At 37.7% G+C, this 7500-nt stretch overlaps 5 non-coding genes and 1 pseudogene across 5 annotated transcripts in view; all 6 read left to right on the top strand.

Moving 5' to 3' along the window:
* The window catches only part of LOC145886151 (5S ribosomal RNA), a 119-nt gene extending 97 nt beyond the window's left edge, over nt 1–22 (top strand). The window contains exon 1 of the ribosomal RNA XR_014397735.1: nt 1–22. This exon is cut by the window's left edge and continues 97 nt beyond it. This is a non-coding gene — a ribosomal RNA (5S ribosomal RNA).
* A 139-nt stretch (nt 23–161) lies between these two features.
* On the top strand, nt 162–280 carry LOC145886740 (5S ribosomal RNA). Its single transcript, XR_014398326.1, has one exon. It is a non-coding gene; the product is annotated as a 5S ribosomal RNA (ribosomal RNA).
* A 6324-nt stretch (nt 281–6604) lies between these two features.
* On the top strand, nt 6605–6723 carry LOC145852845 (uncharacterized; annotated as a pseudogene).
* Nucleotides 6724–6862: 139 nt separating this feature from the next.
* Nucleotides 6863–6981, top strand: LOC145852156 (5S ribosomal RNA). Its single transcript, XR_014374010.1, has one exon. It is a non-coding gene; the product is annotated as a 5S ribosomal RNA (ribosomal RNA).
* A 139-nt stretch (nt 6982–7120) lies between these two features.
* On the top strand, nt 7121–7239 carry LOC145856900 (5S ribosomal RNA). Its single transcript, XR_014377791.1, has one exon. It is a non-coding gene; the product is annotated as a 5S ribosomal RNA (ribosomal RNA).
* A 139-nt stretch (nt 7240–7378) lies between these two features.
* Nucleotides 7379–7497, top strand: LOC145886232 (5S ribosomal RNA). The gene has a single exon (XR_014397816.1). It is a non-coding gene; the product is annotated as a 5S ribosomal RNA (ribosomal RNA).
* The last annotated feature ends 3 nt before the right edge of the window (nt 7498–7500 follow it).

Below are 7500 nucleotides of genomic sequence, written 5' to 3'. Positions count from 1 at the left end.
GGAATACCAGGTGCTGTAAGCATTTTGCCCACGAGGGTGTGCTCTTGCACTATTTCATCAGCAACACTGCCTTGTAGTAAGCATTTAATGATGAATTGACTAAATGTCTGTTTTATCAGACTCACTTTGACTATATATGTTGTAGCAAGAGATTGTTTCTCGCTTACTGCCATATCAGCCTGGGTACGCCCGATCTCGTCTGATCTCGGAAGCTAAGCAGGGTCGGGCCTGGTTAGTACTTGGATGGGAGACCGCCTGGGAATACCAGGTGCTGTAAGCATTTTGTCCACGAGGGTGTGCTCTTGCACTATTTCATCAGCAACACTGCCTTGTAGTAAGCATTTAATGATGAATTGACTAAATGCAGCTTCCTGCCTTTTTAATAGGATCAAATTTCCTTGTGTTTTCAATTAGCATCTGCCTTGTATTTATAAGACAAACAAGAATATTGTTGCTGAATGCAGCTTGTGTGTGCTTTGTGCTCCTTTGCCCTGTTCAAACGATGAAAGGAAATAAAGTTTGTATTTTATCCAACTACCTGTGCTAAAAAGTGATGGGAACAGTGTTTGTAATTTCTTCTACGTTTTCAGTGACACAAAGTTCAAGCTGCTTATCTAATTGGTGAAAATGCAATGTCTGTTTATCACACTCACTTTGACTATATATGTTGTAGCAAGAGATTGTTTCTCGCATACGGCCATACCAGCCTGGGGGCGCTAATCCTTGATTGGAGAAGTGACGACAGGTGCGAGTAATTGAGCTGTGAGTGTTTGCTTGAGAGTGTTTGCTCGAGAGCTATTTTCGTTTCTTTTTTGGATTTTGCAATATAATTTATTGTTTTTTCATTTGGATAGTTTTTAGTTTTGTTTAGTTTTCCCCCCCTGCAGTTTTGCTGCCTGGGGGAGGTTTTTTCGCTTTCATTTTTGATTCACAATGACGGACAACATGGCAACGACAAACGGAACGGACAAAGACAACGAAAATGCGCAACGGAAGGAAAACGAAAAAGGAGGAATGAAATATGGAAAAGAATACACGGTGGCAATTGAGTTGGTGGGAGAAGAAAAGGTGACGACGATGGAATTACTACGAGCAATTAAGGAGACGTGTGGAGAGGTGGTGGGATGCCGAATGAAAGGAGATAAGAAATATGAAATTACGATGAGAAACGGAAAAGGTAAAGAACGGATAATGGACGGTATACGGATAAAGGACAACAAGATACTGGCGAGAGATGTGAATATTAATGAATTGGTGGTGTCTTTTATGAATCTACCGGTATATATAGAAGATAAAGTGATACTGGACAAGTTGAGAAGCTGGGGAGTAACGGCCGTATCGGAGATAAGGAGGAGAGTTTGGCCTGGAACGGAGGTGGTTGACGGAACAAGGTTCTGTAAAGTTAAATTTACGGAAAAAGTCACATCATTGCCATATTCCACAAAAATTGAGACGCTGGAAGGAGCTGAATACTTCAGGGTGATCCATGACAAGCAGGTCAGAGTTTGTCGATTGTGCATACAACCTGGGCACATAGTTAAAGATTGCCCTGAATTCAAGTGTTTCAAGTGCGGCAATCAAGGCCATTATGCGAGAGAGTGTGTCGGAGAGAAGGAAAGGAATGTTTGTGGTAGATGCAGAAAGAGATTGGCGGAATGCAACTGTGGAGAAGTTATGACTGAAGAGGGGAGTCAAGTACTATTCGAGGAAGCAGTTGTATTGTCGGAAGAAGGGGAAGAAGATGGAGGAGATGATGTGGTGGAAGGTGGAGAGACGGAGGAAGGAAGAAGGGAGAAGAAGGAAGACCAGAAGATTAACGAAATTGGGAGCAGCATGGATTCAGAAATAAGAAGATGGAGTTTTCAGGAGGAGGGGGGGAGTGGACTGGGGGGAAGCTCGGGGGACTCACAGGTTTTAGGGGAAAGCACAGCACAAACAAGTAACTCGGGGGGTGAAGAAATGGAGAGGGTTTTAAGTTTAATGACAATAACAGAGACGGGTATGAACACGGGGAGCACAACGACGACAATATATGAGACGGAGATGAACACGGGGAGCACAACGAACATTCCAGAAACGGCGATGAACACGGGGAGCACAACGACGACTACACATGAGACGGAGATGAACATTCCAGAAACGGCGGAGAACACGGGGAGCACAACGAACATTCCAGAATCGGCGATGAACACGGGGAGCACAACGGACGAGGGTGTAAAGAAGAAAAGTTGGCTGGATGAAATGGACTTGGAGGAGATATCGGACTCGGATGATGGGGAAAAGTTTGAAAGAATGAGAGGAGGATACAGGAAGAGGAAAGCAGCGGAGGGGGGGGAGAGAAAGGGTGGAAGAGGAAAGAAACTGGATAAAAGGTAGAGGATAATGAAATTATATTTTATAATTTTATTATTTATTAGTATGGTCACAATAATGTCGATAAATGCGAATGGGTTGAGAACAATAGGAAAATTTAATAGAATAGTACACATAAAGAATTCTGATATTTTATGTATTCAAGAGACGCACTGGGATAATATGTGTGTTTTAGAAGTACAGAAAATATGGAGGGATTTTATTTATGTAAACAATGGTAGGGGGAATTCATGTGGGGTTGCAATTTTAATAAGGAAGGATGTAGTAGAAAATGTGAAGAAGATATATAATGATAATAATGGGAGGATTTTAATTTTAGACTTTGAGTATATGAGTAGGGTTTTTAGGATTATAAATATTTATGCGCCGAATAATGAAATAGAGAGAAGGAATTTATTTTTAGAATTAGCGAAATGGTGCAAGGGAAACTGTATTTTAGTTGGGGATTTTAATGTAAAAATGGATAGACTAGATATGACAAGGGGAGCTATTTTTAGAAGTGACGTATCTAGGGGGGTTTTAAGGAAGATGATGGTTGAAAACAATTTAATTGATATATGGAGGGAGGAGAATCCTAATAAGAGAGAATTTTCTAGAAGGCAGGTGGTTTTAGGGGAATTGAAACAGACACGGATAGATTTGGTTTTAGTAAATGAAGGGTTAAGGAATTTTATGAAGGATATTAAATATATTTTTACAACTTTTAGTGATCATGCTGGGTTAACATTTTCGGTGGGGTTAGATAAGGAAAGGAAAGGGGGGGGAATATGGTGTATGAATGCAGGGTATCTAGGTGATGAGGAATACGGGAAACGACTTAAATCTTTGATAGAAGATGAAATGGAGGATAAGCAAAAAGGGAATGATAAGTGCAAGTGGTGGGAAAATGTTAAAGAAAAAATAAACGTTTTTAGTATTAGATATGCAAGGAAGAAGAGGAGTAGGATGACAAGAGCAGAAAATTATTTAAGAACAAAATTGAATGAAGAAATGAAGAAATGTGATAGTGATCCTGATTATACTATTGAAAGGTTTTTAGATTTAAAAGCAAAATTGAGCAAATGTGAAATAGAGAAGTGTAAGGGTGCAATTATTAGAAGTAGGGCAAAATATGTTTTAGAAGGGGAGAAATGTACCTCGTTTTTTCTTGGTTTAGAAAAAACTAAACAGACGAAATCATATATTAGTGAGATTGAAAATGTAAAGGGTGAAGTGGTAAATGATTATGTTGAAATATTAGAAACTGTACAGAATTTTTATAAGGATTTATTTAAGAAAGGGGAGGTGGAGGAGGGGTGTGTAAAAGAGATTTTAAGTAGTGTGGATGTGCAAATTGGTGTTGAAGATAAGCAAATGTGTGATAGGAAGATAACAATGGATGAAGTGAAAGATGCAATTAAGGGTTTACAAATAAATAAAAGTCCTGGAGTAGATGGACTAATTGCAGAGTTTTATAAAATGTATGAAAGTATTTTAGCACCTATTTTATTAGAAGTATATCAATATATGGAAGACAATGATACTGTTTCAGATTCCATGGTGACAGGGCTGATATCGATTTTATATAAAAATAAGGGGAGCAAACTGAAACTAGAAAATTATAGGCCAATTAGTTTATTAAACTCAGATTATAAGATTTTAGCTAAGATACTGGCAAATAGGATGAAGATGGTTTTAAATGATATTATAGCACCTACACAAAATTATAGTGTGCCTGGAAGAGATATAGCAGATACCATAACTACACTTAGAGATGTGATAAATAAAATGAATAGTGACAAGATGGGGGGGATTGTTTTAAGTATAGATTTTAATAAAGCTTTTGACAGGGTGGAACATGATTTTATGTTTAGGGTACTGGAAAAGTATGGGTTTGGAAATGGTATAATAAGATGGATAAAATTATTATATAGAAAGGCTAAAAGTACGGTTAAATGTAATGGGGTTTTAACAGATTCTTTTATTCTTGAGAGGTCAGTGAGACAGGGGTGCCCTTTATCAGCTTTATTGTTTGTTTTATCGGTAGAACCCTTAGCGGCATACCTTTAAAAAAGATCATTTTATAAATTGTGTAGAGACTCCGCAAGGAGGTTTTAGTTTAATTCATCAATATGCAGACGATACCACAATTACAGTCAGAGATGAGGGAAGTGTTAAAAGGGTGATGGAGTGTTTTAAAGTATATGAGAAAGCCTCAGGAGCTAAAGTGAATATGGAGAAGTCAGTAATAATGTATGTTGGGAAGAATAATGAGGGGACTTTTCCTTTTAAGGTGGTAAATGATTATTTTAAGGTGTTAGGTGTGTTTTTAGGGGTGAAGGAACAAGAAGCTAGGGATCTGACATGGAGTGGGGTTATAAATAAAGTTAGGAAGGTAGTAAATATGTGGAAGGGGAGGGCTTTGAAATTAAAAGGGAAAGTAATTGTTGTAAATTCCTTGCTGATGTCAATTTTTATTCATGTCATGAACGTTTTAGATGTACCAGAATGGGTTTTATCTGAAATGAATACGATTTTAGTTGATTTTTTATGGGATGGGAAAGGAGCGAAAATTTCTTTTAAAACATTGATTGCAGGATATGAGGAGGGGGGTTTGAAGTTGGTGGATTTAAATGTAAGGAAAAAAGCAATTAGAGTTAAAATGGTACGGAAATATTTATATGGTGAACTAGATTATGGATGGAAAAGATTTTTTAAGGAGTATTTGCAGGAGGTTGGGAGGATGGGGGACAATGGTTTATTGATGTGCATGAAAAAAGAAATGTTAAGTAATATACCATTGTTTTATAGAGAAGTGTTTGAAGCTTGGGGGGAGTTTTTACCAAATATTTATTATGAGTGTACCATTTTAGACAATATTTTAAATCAGCCAATTTTCTTAAATCCCAAGATACAATATAATAATAAGATGTTGTTTTGTAAATATTTTATGAGGGCTGGGATGAGACAGATTGGGGATATTTTATACGAGGTCATTCCAGGGTTTCTTACTGTACAAGCGATTTATGATAATGTTTGTGAAGTAGAAGATGAAATAAGTAAAACTACAATAGAAAATATGTATAAGAGAATTTTAGGGTGTATTCCTGAAGAATGGGTGCTTTTAATAAATACAGAGGTGGTTGAGAGAGCTAAGGGTTTACCGGTTTTATATTATGAAAGTAATGGGGAGAAACATGTTTTATCAGGTTTGAAAGTTAAAAAGATTTATGAAAAATGTATTTTAAGAGAGATAAAAGCTCCTGCTTCAGAAAAAGTGTGGTCTAGGGTATTTGTAAATATAGATGTAAAATCAATATGGAAGAATGTCAATGTCAAATATAATTCTATAGAATGTGAAGATAATGATTTTAAATTGAAACATAATAGGATTTTTACGAACGTGGTTTTACATCAAATAAATAGAGACATTAAAAGAGAATGTGATATTTGTGGTACGGAGGTGGAAAATTTTATGCACTTTTTTATTGAATGTAGTAGATTACAAGGGTTTCATGAGTTTATAAAGGGGCTTTTAGAACAACATTGGGGAGAAGATATTGTAAATGGGGTTGAGTGGAGGAGGTTGTTTCTATTTGGTATAAATGGAAAAAGCAAAGTTTTTAATATTAATTTGATGAATTTTGTTCTTAGCCATGCTAGATACGCTGTAAGACAAAGAAGGAATTTAGGACATTATGAAGGGAAAATTGTGAGTGTGGAGGTTTTATTTAAAAGTATTTTAGAGAAAGATATTGAACTAATATATAAATATGGAGGATGTAATTTTGAAAAACTGTTTGTGTGGGGGAGCACTTTTATCGAAATTGATCAAAATGGAAAACTTGCTTTTAATTATTAATTGGTTTTAGTGGATGATTGTGTTTTTTAATTGGTTTTATTTTCTTTTCTTTTTTGATTTTGTAAAAGGATGAATTGTTCATCCTTTTTATTATTATTGTTTGAATATTGTAAATATTATGTGTTTTTTCATAATAAAAGATTTAAAAAAAAAGGTACTCCCGATCTCGTCTGATCTCGGAAGCTAAGCAGGGTCGGGCCTGGTTAGTACTTGGATGGGAGACCGCCTGGGAATACCAGGTGCTGTAAGCATTTTGTCCACGAGGGTGTGCTCTTGCACTATTTCATCAGCAACACTGCCTTGTAGTAAGCATTTAATGATGAATTGACTAAATTTCGGTTTTATCAGACTCACTTTGACTATATATGTTGTAGCAAGAGATTGTTTCTCGCTTACGGCCATATCAGCCTGGGTACGCCCGATCTCGTCTGATCTCGGAAGCTAAGCAGGGTCGGGCCTGGTTAGTACTTCGATGGGAGACTGCCTGGCAATACCAGGTGCTGTAAGCATTTTGTCCACGAGGGTGTGCTCTTGCACTATTTCATCAGCAACACTGCCTTGTAGTAAGCATTTAATGATGAATTTACTAAATTTCTGTTTTATCAGACTCACTTTGACTATATATGTTGTAGCAAGAGATTGTTTCTCGCTTACGGCCATATCAGCCTGGGTACGCCCGATCTCGTCTGATCTCGGAAGCTAAGCAGGGTCGGGCCTAGTTAGTACTTTGATGGGAGACTGCCTGGGAATACCAGGTGCTGTAAGCATTTTGTCCACGAGGGTGTGCTCTTGCACTATTTCATCAGCAACACTGCCTTGTAGTAAGCATTTAATGATGAATAGACTAAATGTCTGTTTTATCAGACTCACTTTGACTATATATGTTGTAGCAAGAGATTGTTTCTCGCTTACGGCCATACCAGCCTGGGTACGCCCGATCTCGTCTGATCTCGGAAGCTAAGCAGGGTCGGGCCTGGTTAGTACTTGGATGGGAGACCGCCTGGGAATACCAGGTGCTGTAAGCATTTTGTCCACGAGGGTGTGCTCTTGCACTATTTCATCAGCAACACTGCCTTGTAGTAAGCATTTAATGATGAATTGACTAAATGTCTGTTTTATCAGACTCACTTTGACTATATATGTTGTAGCAAGAGATTGTTTCTCGCTTACGGCCATACCAGCCTGGGTACGCCCGATCTCGTCTGATCTCGGAAGCTAAGCAGGGTCGGGCCTGGTTAGTATTTGGATGGGAGACCGCCTGTGAATACCAGGTGCTGTAAGCATTT

This window comes from Salmo salar, chromosome 08 (genome assembly GCF_965601325.2).
Source record: "Salmo salar chromosome 08, fSalSal1, whole genome shotgun sequence".
NCBI classification, from domain to species: Eukaryota; Metazoa; Chordata; class Actinopteri; order Salmoniformes; family Salmonidae; genus Salmo; species Salmo salar.
This window is presented reverse-complemented; position numbering and strand designations above follow the sequence as displayed.